Source organism: Canis aureus, chromosome 20, assembly GCF_053574225.1.
Source record: "Canis aureus isolate CA01 chromosome 20, VMU_Caureus_v.1.0, whole genome shotgun sequence".
In the NCBI taxonomy this organism is placed as follows: Eukaryota; Metazoa; Chordata; class Mammalia; order Carnivora; family Canidae; genus Canis; species Canis aureus.
Genome location: NC_135630.1, coordinates 22,204,558 through 22,219,715, shown reverse-complemented (window position 1 = coordinate 22,219,715; position 15,158 = coordinate 22,204,558). Strand labels below are relative to the sequence as shown.

The following is a 15,158-nucleotide window of genomic DNA, read 5'->3' as shown; positions in this document are numbered from 1 at the left end:
CAGAATCATATCACATAATTAAAAAATTGGAAAAGACAGGTACCATGTCAACATTCTTTCTCACTTTATTGATGAGGAGACTGAGACCAAGAATGTTTAAAAAGATGGGTAATGGCTGAATTAGTTCTCGAACCTGAATTCCCTCATTCCTGATATAAAGCTCAAAAATATAGGTTATGTGTTTTTGAAATATTGGTTTTAGACAGTAGCAAAGTATGACTCTGAAATATTGTAATCTTCACATAAGTCTACAATTTAGTCTTTGCTCAGATATCTGAAAGTTAATCTTGTCTTCAAATTTCTTATTAGGTCTAAACCAGTCCTTTGATAGGCACCAGGGAGAAAAACAGATGTGATCTCAGCTTTCAACAATTAAGAAATCATCCAAGTAAGTGTAAAATTACAAATGATGGAAATATTCATCCCCTTTCCCCAATTCTTTTTGGTCCCATTATTCAAACCTCAACCCAAACTTTCTTTATTGAGAGAAGCTTTCAGTTTAGTCCAGGTCATTCTACTTATGAACATAGATTGTTAAATTATCGGGGATTTTGCTGGCCAGTTGATAAACACAGCAATTATTAAAAATTAAGTTATATGTGCTTGTAATCAAGTTGTATTGAAAACAAAATAATTACTCAAAATTCATCACTTCATTAGTATAATGGTGTATTTTAATATTAACAAAGCTCTCCTGTCATCGTACATGTTTTATTCACTCTCTTGGGAGGTCACATATACTTAACGTGTGTGAACTATACCATAGAGGACCTAATAGGCCTAGTAAGGACTTGGGGTTTTATCCTAACATAAAGAAAACATTTTCCAGGTCTAATTTGATATTCTTATTCAAATAATATCTATATTTTAAAAAGATTGCTTGGTTGCTTTCTTGTAAGGCAGTAGGCATGACTAAGGGGAGTCCATCTAGATGGTCACTGCAGTAATCTAATGGAAAAGTAATCATAGCTAACTCTAAGGAATGTCCCGGAAGAGAAAAATGCATGAATTTTCGAGACATTTAGGCATTAACTCAAAAAGACATGTGTAAAGAAATATTGCGGGTGTGGCAAATAGCAAAATGGGAATAATACTATTATTCCCAATAGGAAGTGGAGCTTTGCTTTCCTCTATTAAATGTAAACTGGCCTTGAGACCAGCTTTGATCAGTGGAACAGCAGCAAATAGAAGCTTAGAAAGCATTTTCACATGAGAGATCTCTTTCATTCACATTAAAATTTCAGGATGAGCACAAGCAGGCTGGCCTGCTAGAGGATAAGACACGATGTTCAGCAAGAGGTTCCAGTTGATACCGCTGTTCCAGCCAAGATCCTTGAAGGAGTTTAGCTAACAACAGTCAGTCAGCTAGGACCACACCAGAAGGACATCAGGCTGTATGAACACAGCCCACACTGCTGGCCAACTGATACTGGGGCTTATTTTTAAGGAGATATATGCCATAGGAGGATTCCTACAATATAAGCTCTACTTCCTCTGATTCTTGTTTGAGTAGTTCAAATTTCACTAAATACATCTAGTTAATAGCCCATATTATACATGTCAGTTCCACCAGCCTAAAAATTCTTTTTCAAAGGTCTATTTCCTAATTCATCTTTTGTTCATTGCAATTTCCTCCCCGAAGATAGGTTTTTGGGTTTCTTTGGGGGGTGGGGGAAGGTGGTCTTTTTGTTTTCTTAGTTGGTGCTTAGAAAAATCATGTAAATATCAGTGATTAATAATATAGAAAATGCTTTCAAGATGTAATTAATATATATAAGTAGGGAAAGATTTTATTGAAAATCTTTGATGTGAGAATCCTATATGCATATAGTTGTTAATTAAAAACATCTAGTTATAAATCTGAAAATTATAATACAACTTACTGAAATGATGGAAACTTCTGAAAATGTTTTAGATGCTTTGTATATCTGAATGCAGGAAAAGCGTTATATTCATACTAGCTTTCAAATTGGTTTTAAAATTCCAGTACAAATGGAGCAACTGGGTGCAGTTGGCTGTGTATCTGCCTTTGGCTCAGGTCATGATCCAGGAATCCTGGGATTGAGTCCTGCATCTGGCTCCCTGTTCAGGAGGAGTCTGCTTCCCCCTCTGCCCCTCATCCTGCTCATGTTCTCTCTTGCTGTCCCTCTTTCTCTCTCTCTCTCAAATAAATAAATAAAATCTTTAAAAAAAAAGATCCCACACAAAGAATTGAAAAAATTCTGTCCTCTGAAATATATTTTTTACAGACATATTGTTGTTATGTCTATATGAGATGAATAAATTATTTATTTTCATACATAATAAATTTAAGCAGGTGAAACTATTAGACACAGAAATAACTATAATTTTAAATGATTTAGTTATCACTTTTGTGATGGTTACGAGAGTTTTCTTCACCCCATAAATGCCAACCTGATTATTTTGGGACACATCTGTCAAATTGTTATTTCCCTTTGTGATGTGAAGATATTTCAGTATTTCACAGAAAACAAAGAACTCTGGAAAGGAATCCAAACTTCCTAACTTCTTTGTGATTTTACAATGTCTCAGATATTGACCTGGTTGAGAATTTCATGCTACCAAAATCTAAATGAAAAATCCATCAAAGATTTTGGATTTTCCCTCATTCTAAAGCTAATACCAGCGGTATGTAATTTATTTCTCCATTTGAGAAATGGTTAAACTAAACAATGCATTTAATGCGGATTTCTAAAATATATTAACTTACCTTGCTTGCAGTGACAAGACAACTTTAGAGTGTCACTTTATTAAATTTTAAAAAATTGTTAACTGGCAGTTAATTATATATATTGTCCAGTTATTCTGAACTAGTGAACATATTCTTGAAGTTTTTTAATAACATTCTATTCAAAAAATGGCCCATGAACCCACTTTCACTACATGTACTTTCACAAACAATTCCTATCATGCATTACAGTAAATTAAATAAACTTTGAATTTTGGTGGCTATATGGTTTTGAAAACAAATGATCATGACCATTTACTTAGTAGTAACTATACAGTATGCAGTGTTACAGTTTTATTATTTTGCTTAATTTTATAACCCATAAGATGGATTCTATTGTTATAGATGAGGCACGGGTTGAATAAGTGACCTGTTTGGAATAACACAGCCAGTAAAAGGTGGAAGTGAAACTACACAAACACATGCTGATATTTTGGCATGATTTTCACCCTGAAAGATGATTACAACTCACTTACTACACAGACACCTATATCTAGTAGTATCTGTCCCAATCAGGTGAAGAAGCTAGAGGTATGACAAGTTTATTCTTTGATTTATGGTTGCACATATTTAAGTAATAATATTATAACAAAATTAGTTTAAGTTAACATGGGGGAGGGGAGTATGAGCTTAAATAAATTTAATCACCCATATATTACTGGGTTTTGACACACACTGCACCGGTCCCATCCAAGTTCAATATTCTATGATTATGTGATTCCTTTGGCTGTGGGTTTTGGTCTTATAGAAACCATTTGCAAATTACTTCAGTGGCTGTTGTGTAATCCTACTGTACTAGGAAAGAGTTAGGCGCTTTATACACCGGAGACTGTGTTTATTAAACTCATCCACACCCTGTGGTGTGTTTTTATGCACACTCCCTTTGTCTTCTGAAGGAAGTTTCTGCATGTGGGAGAAGGGTGTGAAGGAAAACAAAATCCTGGACTCTGCTTGTATGATGAATACAACTGAGCCACAAAAACATCTGCTGGGTTAAAGGCACCAGCTGTTGGCCATACAATGCCGTTGGTCAGGAAATGAAGAAAACTGTGGTGTCAGAGGATCAAACTGTGAAGAACTTTATAAAGACTAAATATTGCTATCCACACTGACATTTGATCAATACAAAGGACTTAAATAAAATATACTTATTTCAAGACTATTTCCTTTTCACTCCCCTTATTTTTATCACTGATTTTAGTCAAATATTTTTGAGCCATTCTAAAAAAAGGATGAGCTTAATGGTGTGTAAACAACCTGACCTGTGACAAAAGAGTTTTCTATTTTGAATTAATCTTTGTTTTCTCGTCCTCTCCAAAGAAACTTAATTTATATGTCACATCAGAAAACACGTTTGAAACTTATTTCACTTTTAATTTGTAACTATTGATCACCCTGACTTCCCCTTCATCTGTAGCCCTCATTAATGAAACAGAAGGTCTGAATTTCAAAAAAGGTATGCACCTGTTTACTTCTAGGACTTATCAACAATATTTTTGGAAAATCAGTAAACTATATTTGTATTGACAAAACACCCATGTTTCTGAAGGGTTGTCTTGTAATGTGCCATCATGGTAAATGACATTTGATTGGTGACCCAGAGTAGAACAAGTCTTATAACTCCTTGAAATGTGGAAGGCTTAAATTTTATAAAATAAAGAAAGGATTCCAAATTTGTTATTCGATGCATTCTTTATATTTAAGTACAAATAAATATAGAGGAGAAACTATTATAATTGAGCAAATACACTTAGATTTAAGCATCTTAGGAGCTCTGGAAAATGCAGAAATAGAATAGATTACAAAACTGATTGTCTAATTGTTGTAAGTAAAGAAATACTTTTTTATGGGTCTTAAGTATTTGGGCAGAAATAGTTCACTCTGATGCCTAATGTTCTATCCAACTGGAGTGATTTTCATTTATATAACACTCCTAGCTCCTAGTTCCCCAGCAAACCATTTTTCCTCCCAGGAAGGTCAAAGGGGATGCCTGCATGTTGGGCATCTGCCTTTGAACATTGCTTCTCAGTGAGATGGCGCTGATCTATTAGATTCTTGCAAATGATGGTGGGGGTGGTCTCTTGTTTCTCTTTCTTTCTCCATCAGGTCTAGAGAGAGGAAATGACCTGGGGAAGTGTGTTTGCTCTGCAAATTCAACATTTCCTTTGGGTAATTTTTCAAGACCTAAGCGGCCAAATTGGAAGCTAGGGTCTGCCCCATCAAGTAACTTTCTGCAGCTTAACATTCATAAGATAAGAGTTTGGGTCTTCACCTGCTGACTCTTGTGACTTATTCACAATGGGTACAAACCCTAGAGAGATGAGAAGATGCTTTTTTGTTACACCACTTTCACTCTCATCTTGGCATATTTGATTCATTCCTTAGGAATGCTGTGAAACAGAAGACAAAGCATATAGTTTGTAGATAAAAATACATATGGAGAAACCTGGGGTTGGGTCAGGACTTTATGTCTTGCATTTTATTAGGAGACTCTGTATACCTTCAATCTGGATACTGTGCCATGGCGTATGTTTTGGGGTGTGGCTGGGTTTCCAAGGCTTTAAGATTTAGGCTTCAGCTCTGTGAAAACTTCACCATGAAAGGCCATTGCAGCTTTGGTAAGGTACACTTTATATAGGTAGGTATCAATTTCCATAGGGGTGGTGGGCCTTAAGCAAAGGAGTAGGAGTAAAGGCACAAGACTATGCAAACATAGATGGGTCTTAAGAGCTTCAGTACAGAAAAACGTTAGCTAAGAGGTCTGGGGTAGCATGAGAAACCTGTGTAGGGACAATATAGCCTTAGCTAAGATATAAACTCGGTTTCAAGTGATATATATATAGATCATGAGCAGACATGTGCTACCTAAAAACTTTGCATGCCCAGACTGCCAAGAGCTTAGCCACCATTGGCTGTGTTGGCTTCCAGCTAAATTAGCAGGAGACTCCTGGTGCCAGATATAGGTATGAGACATTATTTACTGTTGGCTTTGACCTGACTTTGGAGCCAAGAGAGAGAACAGGGAAGGATTAATCTGGGATTCATGAGACCCGTAGTGACCCAAGAATCACTTCATACTACAATGTCCCACATTGCTCTGGATTTGTTCATTACAAAAGCTCTAACCATGGCATGAAATTTTTCAAGACAGAAATAGTGACCTCTCTCAAATAAGAGGGGTAGATTTTATGATGAACACAATAAAAGGAACAGAAGCTTTATAATCATTTAGTGATTTAATCCATTTTAGAGCTTTTTATTTAAAAAAAATTTTTTTTTCATTTTTGAGCTTTTTAGCGTTTTTCCTAGCAGCACAATCTTCTTGACCACCAGAGGTTCTGGAGGATACTCAAGGGATCAGGGCTTGGCATTAGGGCTTCCTGAAGACAGGAACAGAAATGACCTGATTTATCTTTAGTACTTCACTCTCTTCCACCTAAAGTGTCTGATATTTTGCCAACAAATATGTGCAAGCATCAACTGTATTTACACTTAAAAAAATCATCAGAGTTTAGTGAACAAGTTGCATAATAAAATTAGCAGCTTATACGTTCCTGGTTTTGTTTTTGTTTTCAATATCATTATTCTGGCCCTTTTATTTAGAAAGAGACCCACAATTATATTACTGTTTTCATATAGGTCTTGAATCTTGAATTACTGTTGAGAGGGAGGTGTGTATAACATTTGGAACCAAATTGTTTCTTTTGTGATGTGACTGAATTTATCTCACGTCTGCAAACAATAACTTAATTAAGTCCCCAAAGTGCCTTAGGGGTGGCAGAGGACAAGATTTAACGAATTTTGAGGCATTGCAGAATAACAAAAGAATTTTAAGTCATTGTTCCTCAGCTGCAGGAGGGCCTTTTAGTCTATTCTGCTTTGAGAGGCCCTAACAATAGTGGTGCTATTCCAGTCCGGAGTTTCCAGTCCTGAGTTTCGTTAGCAGAGACACCAAAGCCAAAAGGCACTAATGACCTGTGCCATCTGGCCTGTCAGCACCCAGTTTTAGTGAAGTAGTTAAGAAATGTAGTCATTATTTATGTATTCTGGCTCTATTTTTAATTTTGATATATTTTCCCAATGTTTCCACTGATTAGTCAAGATCAAGACCCTGCCTGTGTCTTCTTAAGCATGTCCTTTCTGTGAAGGGTTTTAAACTTAAGATAGTTTTGCCACTCATGCAAGTAGATTATTCTTTTTGTAAAAAAACAAATGTCTTTTTTTGTAATTTGGTAAGCTATTTAGAAATGAGCTACTTAAAACATTTCATAAAGTCTCACCATTGCTCGGTTAATGTTTGTATTTAAGATTGAAAATATTTGAAGCACAGATAGTATAGAATGCTAGAGGAGCTTATTTATAATTTCTTCCTAAATTGTACTAAAATTTTGGCGTGATTAAAATTGATGGTCACATCCTTCTAGATATGTAAATGATGCCTGAGAATGCACCTTTGTTTTCAAAATTATATTCTCATTCTCACTATGTTAGGACTCGGAAGAAGGTAGGCAATTTTTTTAAAGATCACCAAGTTTTTTGGAAATAGACTGATCCGAAGACTATCGTTGGCCCCTCTTAGATTTCATTTGCTGAATCCTTTTTTACTAAACTGCCTTTAAATTGGGGGTTTCTCAAGGGACAGGTTCACATTTCACATTTCACTCTGAAGAACTTAGAGGTACAGAGAGGATAAGCTACTTGACCAAGGTCACACAGCCACTAAGTGGCGGAAGTGAGATCTGAATTGAGGCTTCATGAGATTCCACAGTCTTTGATGTTATAATTTCCCATACAGCCTTCTGAAATTTTCTGACTCAGCAAGTCTTAGTGGGGCTGAGGAATTTGCTTTTTTTGTTGTTTTTGGTTTGTCTGTTTTTTTGTGTGTCTTTTTTTTAAACAGCCCAAATGAGGTGATTTTTCTCTTAAGGAAAATTTGGGAGATTTACCCCAGTGAATAAATGTATAATGTCCATCCTGGAAATAGCAGAGATTTTTAACAGTAATTTTGGTTTTGCTTAGAAATGAGAATGCATCGATGCAAACTTTAAATCGTGTATGTTCTATTCTGGGTTCCAGCTATCTGGAGTCCAGATAGCTTTCTTTCTTATAAGTAAGTTGGGAAAAGTTGTTTTTCATAACTGTTCAGGAAAATAACCTGAGACTAATAAAAAATAAAAAATAGCCCAACAGAAATTAGGCAGTAGGTCCGAAAAAACTGACTGTGGGTTGCTTTGTAAGAAAGTACTGGGAAAGGAACCAGCCAAGTTATAAGGATGGACATTTTTCCTTTGTTTAGAGGCTTTTGTGACCTGCTGGGTTGAGCCAAGAACAGGAAATGTGAAAGTCTCTGTTTTCTTCCAGGACTCTCTTTGGCCCACTGGATATACAGGAAGTGGTAAAAAGCTGTATGGTGGCTCCTTAGGAATTGAAAGTCCTTGGGCAAATCAATCAGACCTGACTCTCCACATCAGCAAGCCAGGATAATAATATTGGCTAAACTTATTTGAATTCCATCTGGATTTACTTACTGGCAAGTGTAAAGTGTTTTCAAAATACCAAATATTATATAGGGCATCCAAGCAGCTTTAATTTCACCGGCCCTATCCTTTCCTTTCCAGCAACACAGTGTACACTGCTCAGTGTGGTGGGATACAGAGAAGCCCCAAATTGCTGGGCTCCCAAGGCCTGGCCCAATATTGTCTTCATGTGCTACTCATGCTGATCAAGGCCTGCCTTTGGGGCACCTGCTCTCTATTAACCTCCAACAACGATTTTGACAATCTTGAAGAAAATTTTGTTTTTAGACTTATTGATATCAGAATTAAACCATGAATACTCTGAAGATACAAAAACTTATGATTGTTACTGAAAATGTTTACCTTCCCCAGCATGTAATTTTGGGAACTTCTCCTCAGCCCTCCCTCCCAAAGCCTAGGACTGTCAGACCATGCTAGCTAACATACTTGAAAAATACATGTGCCTCTCCTGTTTTTGTGCACATTACAGACCACATAACTGATGTTAGATCTCTCTTTGCACTGCTGATGGGAAACTCAGGGCTGCATATGCAGTTTACATAGGAACTTGCTACACATTTATTTGGATTATATACTTCAGTCTTAGCTTCATCTCATATTTCTTACTTTGCTTTTCCTTTTGTTCTGTATTTTTTTCTCATCCAATTAATAATTTAACATTGTATTTGTGTGTCTTCAAATAGCCTTAAACTCTTCCTGGAATAAAAAGCATGGTTGAAGAAGAATCTATTAAAAATCCTGCTTGGCAAATCCCTATATCCATCCTCCAGAAGTTTGGATGTATAAAACATCTTAAAGGTATTTCTAGTTTTCTTACTGTGTGTACTTTTTCAGTATAGACCACAGAAAGCCATATTTCTATACCTTTCCCAAATATGTAGTATATCTGGGAAATGCAACTTTGTCCATCTGTAATAAATTTCCACAGATTTCAGCTTCTTGGGATATCTAAAACCTTTTACATGAACTTTCTTATGTTGATGGATTCAAAATCCACTTGATTTCTATTCTCTGGGAACTCCAAAGCAGAAGAGCAAAGGTAAAGAAACACTGTATTAAAAAAAAATAAGAAAAAAAAGCAAGTGAATACAGGTTGAGGAAAATTCAACCTTAAGAAGTTCCCCTCCATCTCATTGCCTCATTCTCAGAGCCTATTCAGTACTTGGAAAAATTCATAACCTGGCAAAATAAAAGCATTCATTCTCCTCCAGGCTGTAAGCCAAATCAAACCATTCTTTTTAATTACAGGTGAATAATAACACCCTTAAATTTCTTACAAATAACGTCAGCCTCCTTTTGCTTTTTGACTGATGGAAGGTGATGAATGAAGACCTTTTAATTCAGCACAGCTGGATGTCTTTTGTTGCACTTCCTCTCAAATGTTGCTGTGCAGATCTGGCCTATTTTGTCAGATGTGCTGAAAACAACCTGCCTGACTGGAGGTGGAAACAGTCTTCAAACAGAAGACATGTGTGTGATTGAATACCCTGTCGGGAAGGCAGCTGTGGCGGTCAGTGTACGTGGTGGAAGATAGGCCATTTGCTTGTGAGAAAGGGACAGTGTGTGTGTGTGTGTGTGTGTACGTGTGTGTGCAAGTGTGTTTTGATTTTATGGTTCTCCCAGGACTAGAGAAGGCCCCTCTAGTCAACTTTTGAGGCTGGTATGAAAGTGACTTTAGTATTTCTGTCAATTTTGAGGCTGTCTTGTAAAATAGAAGGCCTACTGTCTGGATCTAAAGTCTTTGTTCTTTTATGGACTTCAGAATGCCCAGGAACCCAGGCCTTCCAAGGGCAAATCAGAAAGTCTGCAAGCCGCAGACTTCTGTGACATGTGGATAAGGAGTTGACTTGCTGCAGTTTGCAGCTTATTCAGCCTCTTCATACCATTTCCCTGGGAAGATAATGAAAGACTTCAGTGGCAACGCTTCCCCATTCCCCTTGCTTTCTGTAGGCTTGATTGGAATGAGTGATCTGTGACAGTGCATCTGGATCTTATCTCAGTAGTGCTGACCTGTGTCCACAGAGGCATGAGTGCAGTCACCCATAGTAGATAGCTCAGCCGACTCCAATTTACCAGGGATAATTCTTTACGCACAAGGGCCAAGTCAGTGTGCCAACAAACCAGTTTTCCAAGATGGAATAAAGCCTTAGACTATCTAAATTTTTGTGCTCTACTAGGTCCAAGGTGTTTCTTAGCCATCTTGTGTTATAGGCATTATCTCCATTTTACAGATTTTAAAAAAATGATAATAACACGGGCTTGGAGGATTGGGGGAACAGTATTATGAATTTAGGATGTGATAAATCTAGATTCAGCCTAGGTCTAGCTTGAAATCCTGTGCTCTTAGACAAACTTGACTTTATTATCATTTTATCAGTGTGTCTAATAAAACTGGAAGAGATTATTTGAAAAAAGAAACCACACACTGTAGTTTAAGAAATTTTAAAAAAAGAGAAATGTACAATAATTTTGTTCAAAATGGCTTAAATTGTTAGGATTTATTTAATATGTAAACAGAATTTGCTATATTTTTAAAAATGGCCTTCCTATTCTACTCCTTTCAAATGAAGATAACCCAAACAATGATTACTAGATAGTATTTGCACACCAGAGAGAAAGAGGAAAAAGAACACAAATGGTAGGGAAAACTCTTATTTGGAATTCTCAGTTTCTTTCCTATTGTCTTTAAATTCCTCATGTGGAACCACACAACATGATTAGTTTGCTCAATGAACTTAGTGATTGGTCATCAGCTAATAGGTTTAGGGAGCTTAATGCATCAGGTTTGAATATAAAGGCTGAATTTGGAGGAACTTTGAATATGGTAAAGAAATGTCCTTAATTAGCTGAAACCCTAAGTAACTGAAGTAAGGCCTATATGTTTAAACTTCGTTGCCTCAGCACTCTAGATATTTTGCAATGGTTTTGAGGGACTGTCCTGTGCACTGTAAAGTTTTTAGCAGCATCCTTGGATTCTATCCACTGGTTGTCAGCAGCACTTCTTTCACAGTTGTGAAAATAAAAAATGTCTCTAGATATTGTGAAATGTCTCCTGGGAGGCATATTGCCCTTGGTGGAGTACAACTACTTTAAAAGGTTTGTGATCATATAAAGTAAAAATTAAATCAACTTTGGAGATTTTTTTTGTGTGTATATGTACAAATATACATATCTACAAAGCATATATCTGTGTATATATATATGTATATAGGCACAGAGAATATAGGGTGATAATTGTATTACATTGTTTCCTATATATCTTATATGAAGTAGTTCATTATTGACTCTATATAGTTTGTAATTACTTGAAGATAGACATCATAATTCCTAGAGCAACCACTAAAAAAAAAAAAATGAAATAGATATACTGAAAAGCAAATAAATAAAAGTGGAACACTTTAGTTAACTCAAAAGAAGGCAGGAAAAAAGAAATCGATAAGCAATAATAACAACAACAAAAGAATAATATGAGAAAAAATGACACAAAATGGCAGATCTAGAACTAATGACATCAATAGTTACATTAAGTGTAAATGAACTAAGTTTTCTAATTAAAAGCAAACTATCAATCTGTATAAAGCAGCAAGACCCAACTATATGCTGTCTCCAAAAGATGCACACAGAACTTGAAAGTAAAAAGGATGAAAAATTATATACCATGCAAATACTATTCATAATAAAGCTGAATAGCTATATAACATTAATCACAAGGTTGAGTAGATCAGGAGAATTAATTTAAATGTGTATATGCCTAAAACTGGAGTTTTGACATACATGATATAATAACTAATACATAAAAAGGGAAATAAAGACTAATCTACAATCATATTTGGAGATTTTAACACAACTTTCTCAGTAATTTTAGTAATTAAGCAAAAATAATCACAATAAGAAAAGAGAAAATATGAATGATACTATTGTATTAGGGTTCTCTCTCTCTGTTGAGAGAAAGACTGATTTATTGTAGGAATTGGCTCACATGGTTATAGAGATCAAGAAGTCCCACAATCTATTATTTCCAAGCTAGAGAACCAGGAAAGCCAGTGATGGAAGTCCAAGTCCAAAGGCCTAAAATGGATAGAGGTTGAGGAATGGTGGACATGGGGAAAGTGGTGGCAGCTGATGGTGTAAATTCTGGTATAAGTCAAAGCCTGGAGCCCAGGAGTACAGATGTCTGACGACAAGAGAAGGTGAATGTCTCAGCTCAAGCAGAGAGAGCAAATTTGCCTACCTCTGCCTTTTTGTTTGGATCTGATTCATTTTACTTAGATAAAATATTTCCAAAGCTGAAGACTTCGTATCAAGGCTTCTGGATCCATTTCACCAGTTTTCCACTTGGTCTAAACTTGTTCTTAAGTATAGATCTTGTGCTTCAGTTACTCAAAGTTTGTTTTTTTTTTTGAAGGTTCAGACAGTTTCAATGTGAGTCTTCAAAGACAATGCATTGGTTTCAGGTAAGTATTAGAGCACATGGGAGTTTCTGGAATCCTAATTTCAAGAACAGATTTTAGGTTCACCTAACAGTGCTTTTAATGCTCTTTTGACTAAGGGGACTCCTTCTTAGTGATTAGGTAGGCTGGTCTAAGACCAGACTCTGAGTGTTAAGATTGCCTGACCAAAATCTAGCCTGTTACCCAAATCGCCAGACAGAACTAGTTGCTAACCAGTGGACATTGATCTATGGACCAAATCAGTGTAGCTACCCCTTGAGAGAGGAAGACAAGTAAATTGAAGACCTATTCTCTGCTACTATGAGATCACATGGGACCTTTCTCTCTCCCTAATCTCAAACTAGAGATCGAAGTACACTAAACTGTGTAAATGTGAGGACTTTGAGATACCATTCATTTATAAATGGAAGCTTCTTTCCTACTCATCATCTACAATTGACTGCTTGTGTGGCTACATGGGACAGCAAGATGATGATTAGATTAATTAAAAAGAAGTAAGGAAGCTGCATTTCCTTTGCAAATAAGAGTAATTATGTGTTACATTTGTGAACCTAATATATGACCATCTCCTTTAGGGTTAATGACATGTCACATTCCTTTAATTTGATCAATCAAATTTAGTTTTCTTTGAGACACATGCTCTCTACTTTCCTAATTCAAAGCCCACTTTGCATAACAATATGAAAATCCTGAACTCGTATTATTGAGGGCTCAGGAATAGATCTGAGTCTGTACTAGTTGGAGGTTCCCAACATTTCTCCAATTCCTTATGCTATTGAACGTGCTTTCATTATTGCTTTTAGCCATTCCTCAAGAAGTCTGCTCTATTGAGATTTATGTGGATTCCTCTGAGTCATCCATTTATTTCCTTGCCTACAGATGTGCCTACAGCTACTTTCACTGCTTCTCTATCAGTCACAGTTCTTAATGACCAATCTCTATAGACACTCTGCAGCAGTCTCTTACTTTGGGCCTCATACACAATTGTGTGTTAGTCTCTAACCCACCACCAGCTTCCCCCCCAATACACTCTTAATCCCTCGGTCTTTGTGAATCTCTGCCTCACTCAGGTTGGATTTCCTTCCATGTGATGCTGAGTGTTGTCATCTTCATTACCTGCTTTTATTTCTGTAACTTAGAAGATGTTAACCATTGGCTTCAGCGGTGCTATCTCAGTGTGCGCAAAGATTTTGTGGGTGGTTGGGGGATGGTTGGAAGAAAAGCTTGACTTCTATATCAGTTAAGAATTGAGTTTGCTCTAAATAATTAGGGTTTACTTTTTCTTACTTAGAACAAGGCTGGTACAGTAGTTCTGCAATGCCTTTTGGGACTCAGTCTCTTTCCATTTCTCTGTCTTGTAGACATTATGAATCTTGTTCTCACAGTTGCAAAATGGCTGATGGGCCTCTACCAACATGTCCATATTCCATGCAGACATAAATAAGAAGGGGGAGGGCAAACAACATGTACCAACAGTTTATTCAACAAATTAATGACAAGTAACTATTTTTTAAGTCTAAAAAACAATAGCTTTCCTGAACCCCCCCCCCCCCCCCGCCCGCCACCTAGTATTCTTCTGCTTTCATGTCATTGGCCAGAATTCTGACCATATCAACATGCTAGAGTGTCTGGGGAAGTAATTAGTTTTAACTGGGCATATTGCCATACTGAAAAAGAAATCAAAATTTTACTAGAAGGGAAGAGGGAGAAATAGATGTTGGTTGGAACCAAGTAGAATATCACAACTATCTCTTAGGATGGATATAACGAAACTATTACAACTAGTGAGAAGGTAAAAATCCTCCAGTTCTGTTTTATGAAAAAAAATAACATGTAAAAATGATGAAAAATTTCTATTGTTTTTTCAAAATATTATAAAAGAGTAAAATTAAGGAGGCATTTTAAACTTGGGGTAGGCACTAACTACCTACACATTTTCTTTTCTCCCCACCCTGTCTTTTTTTTTCTAAAATTTTAAATGTTTACGAGTCTCTTTTCATTGCCTGGTGCATTGTTCATGAAGCTGCACTCTGAGGCGTCCTCAGCCTCGGTCATAGGGAAGCTAGGCCCGCAGCTCGTGCCCCAAGGATGACTGCTTCAGTCACAGCAGCTCCACTGTTAGAGCATTTCTGTCAGGGCACTTTGGCTAAAAGAATTGGAAAAATCACCAATTCAAGTCTAATTCTCTAATTGTACAGAAAGAGAAGCTAAGCAAAAGTTCAGAAAGGCCCCAAAGAACATCAGAGACTTAGTCTTGCTTTTATTTATTTTTCTTGGTATTTCCATCCATCATCTTCCTAACTCATCTTCAACAGGTTGTTAGTAAGTTATCATTATGACAGTTATTGGAAGCAGTGGGCCCTAGTAAGGCACTTGGAATGGAAATTCTTTTCCTGAATTTTAGTCCAATTAATTGCTATC

The 15,158-nt window shown here is 36.5% G+C and overlaps 1 long non-coding RNA gene across 1 annotated transcript; it reads left to right on the top strand.

The window, feature by feature from the left end:
• The first annotated feature begins 274 nt into the window (after positions 1–274).
• On the top strand, positions 275–14,233 carry LOC144291917 (uncharacterized). The gene is made up of 3 exons (XR_013359468.1): positions 275–388; positions 12,692–12,740; positions 14,099–14,233. It is a non-coding gene; the product is annotated as an uncharacterized LOC144291917 (long non-coding RNA).
• Positions 14,234–15,158: the final 925 nt, after the last annotated feature.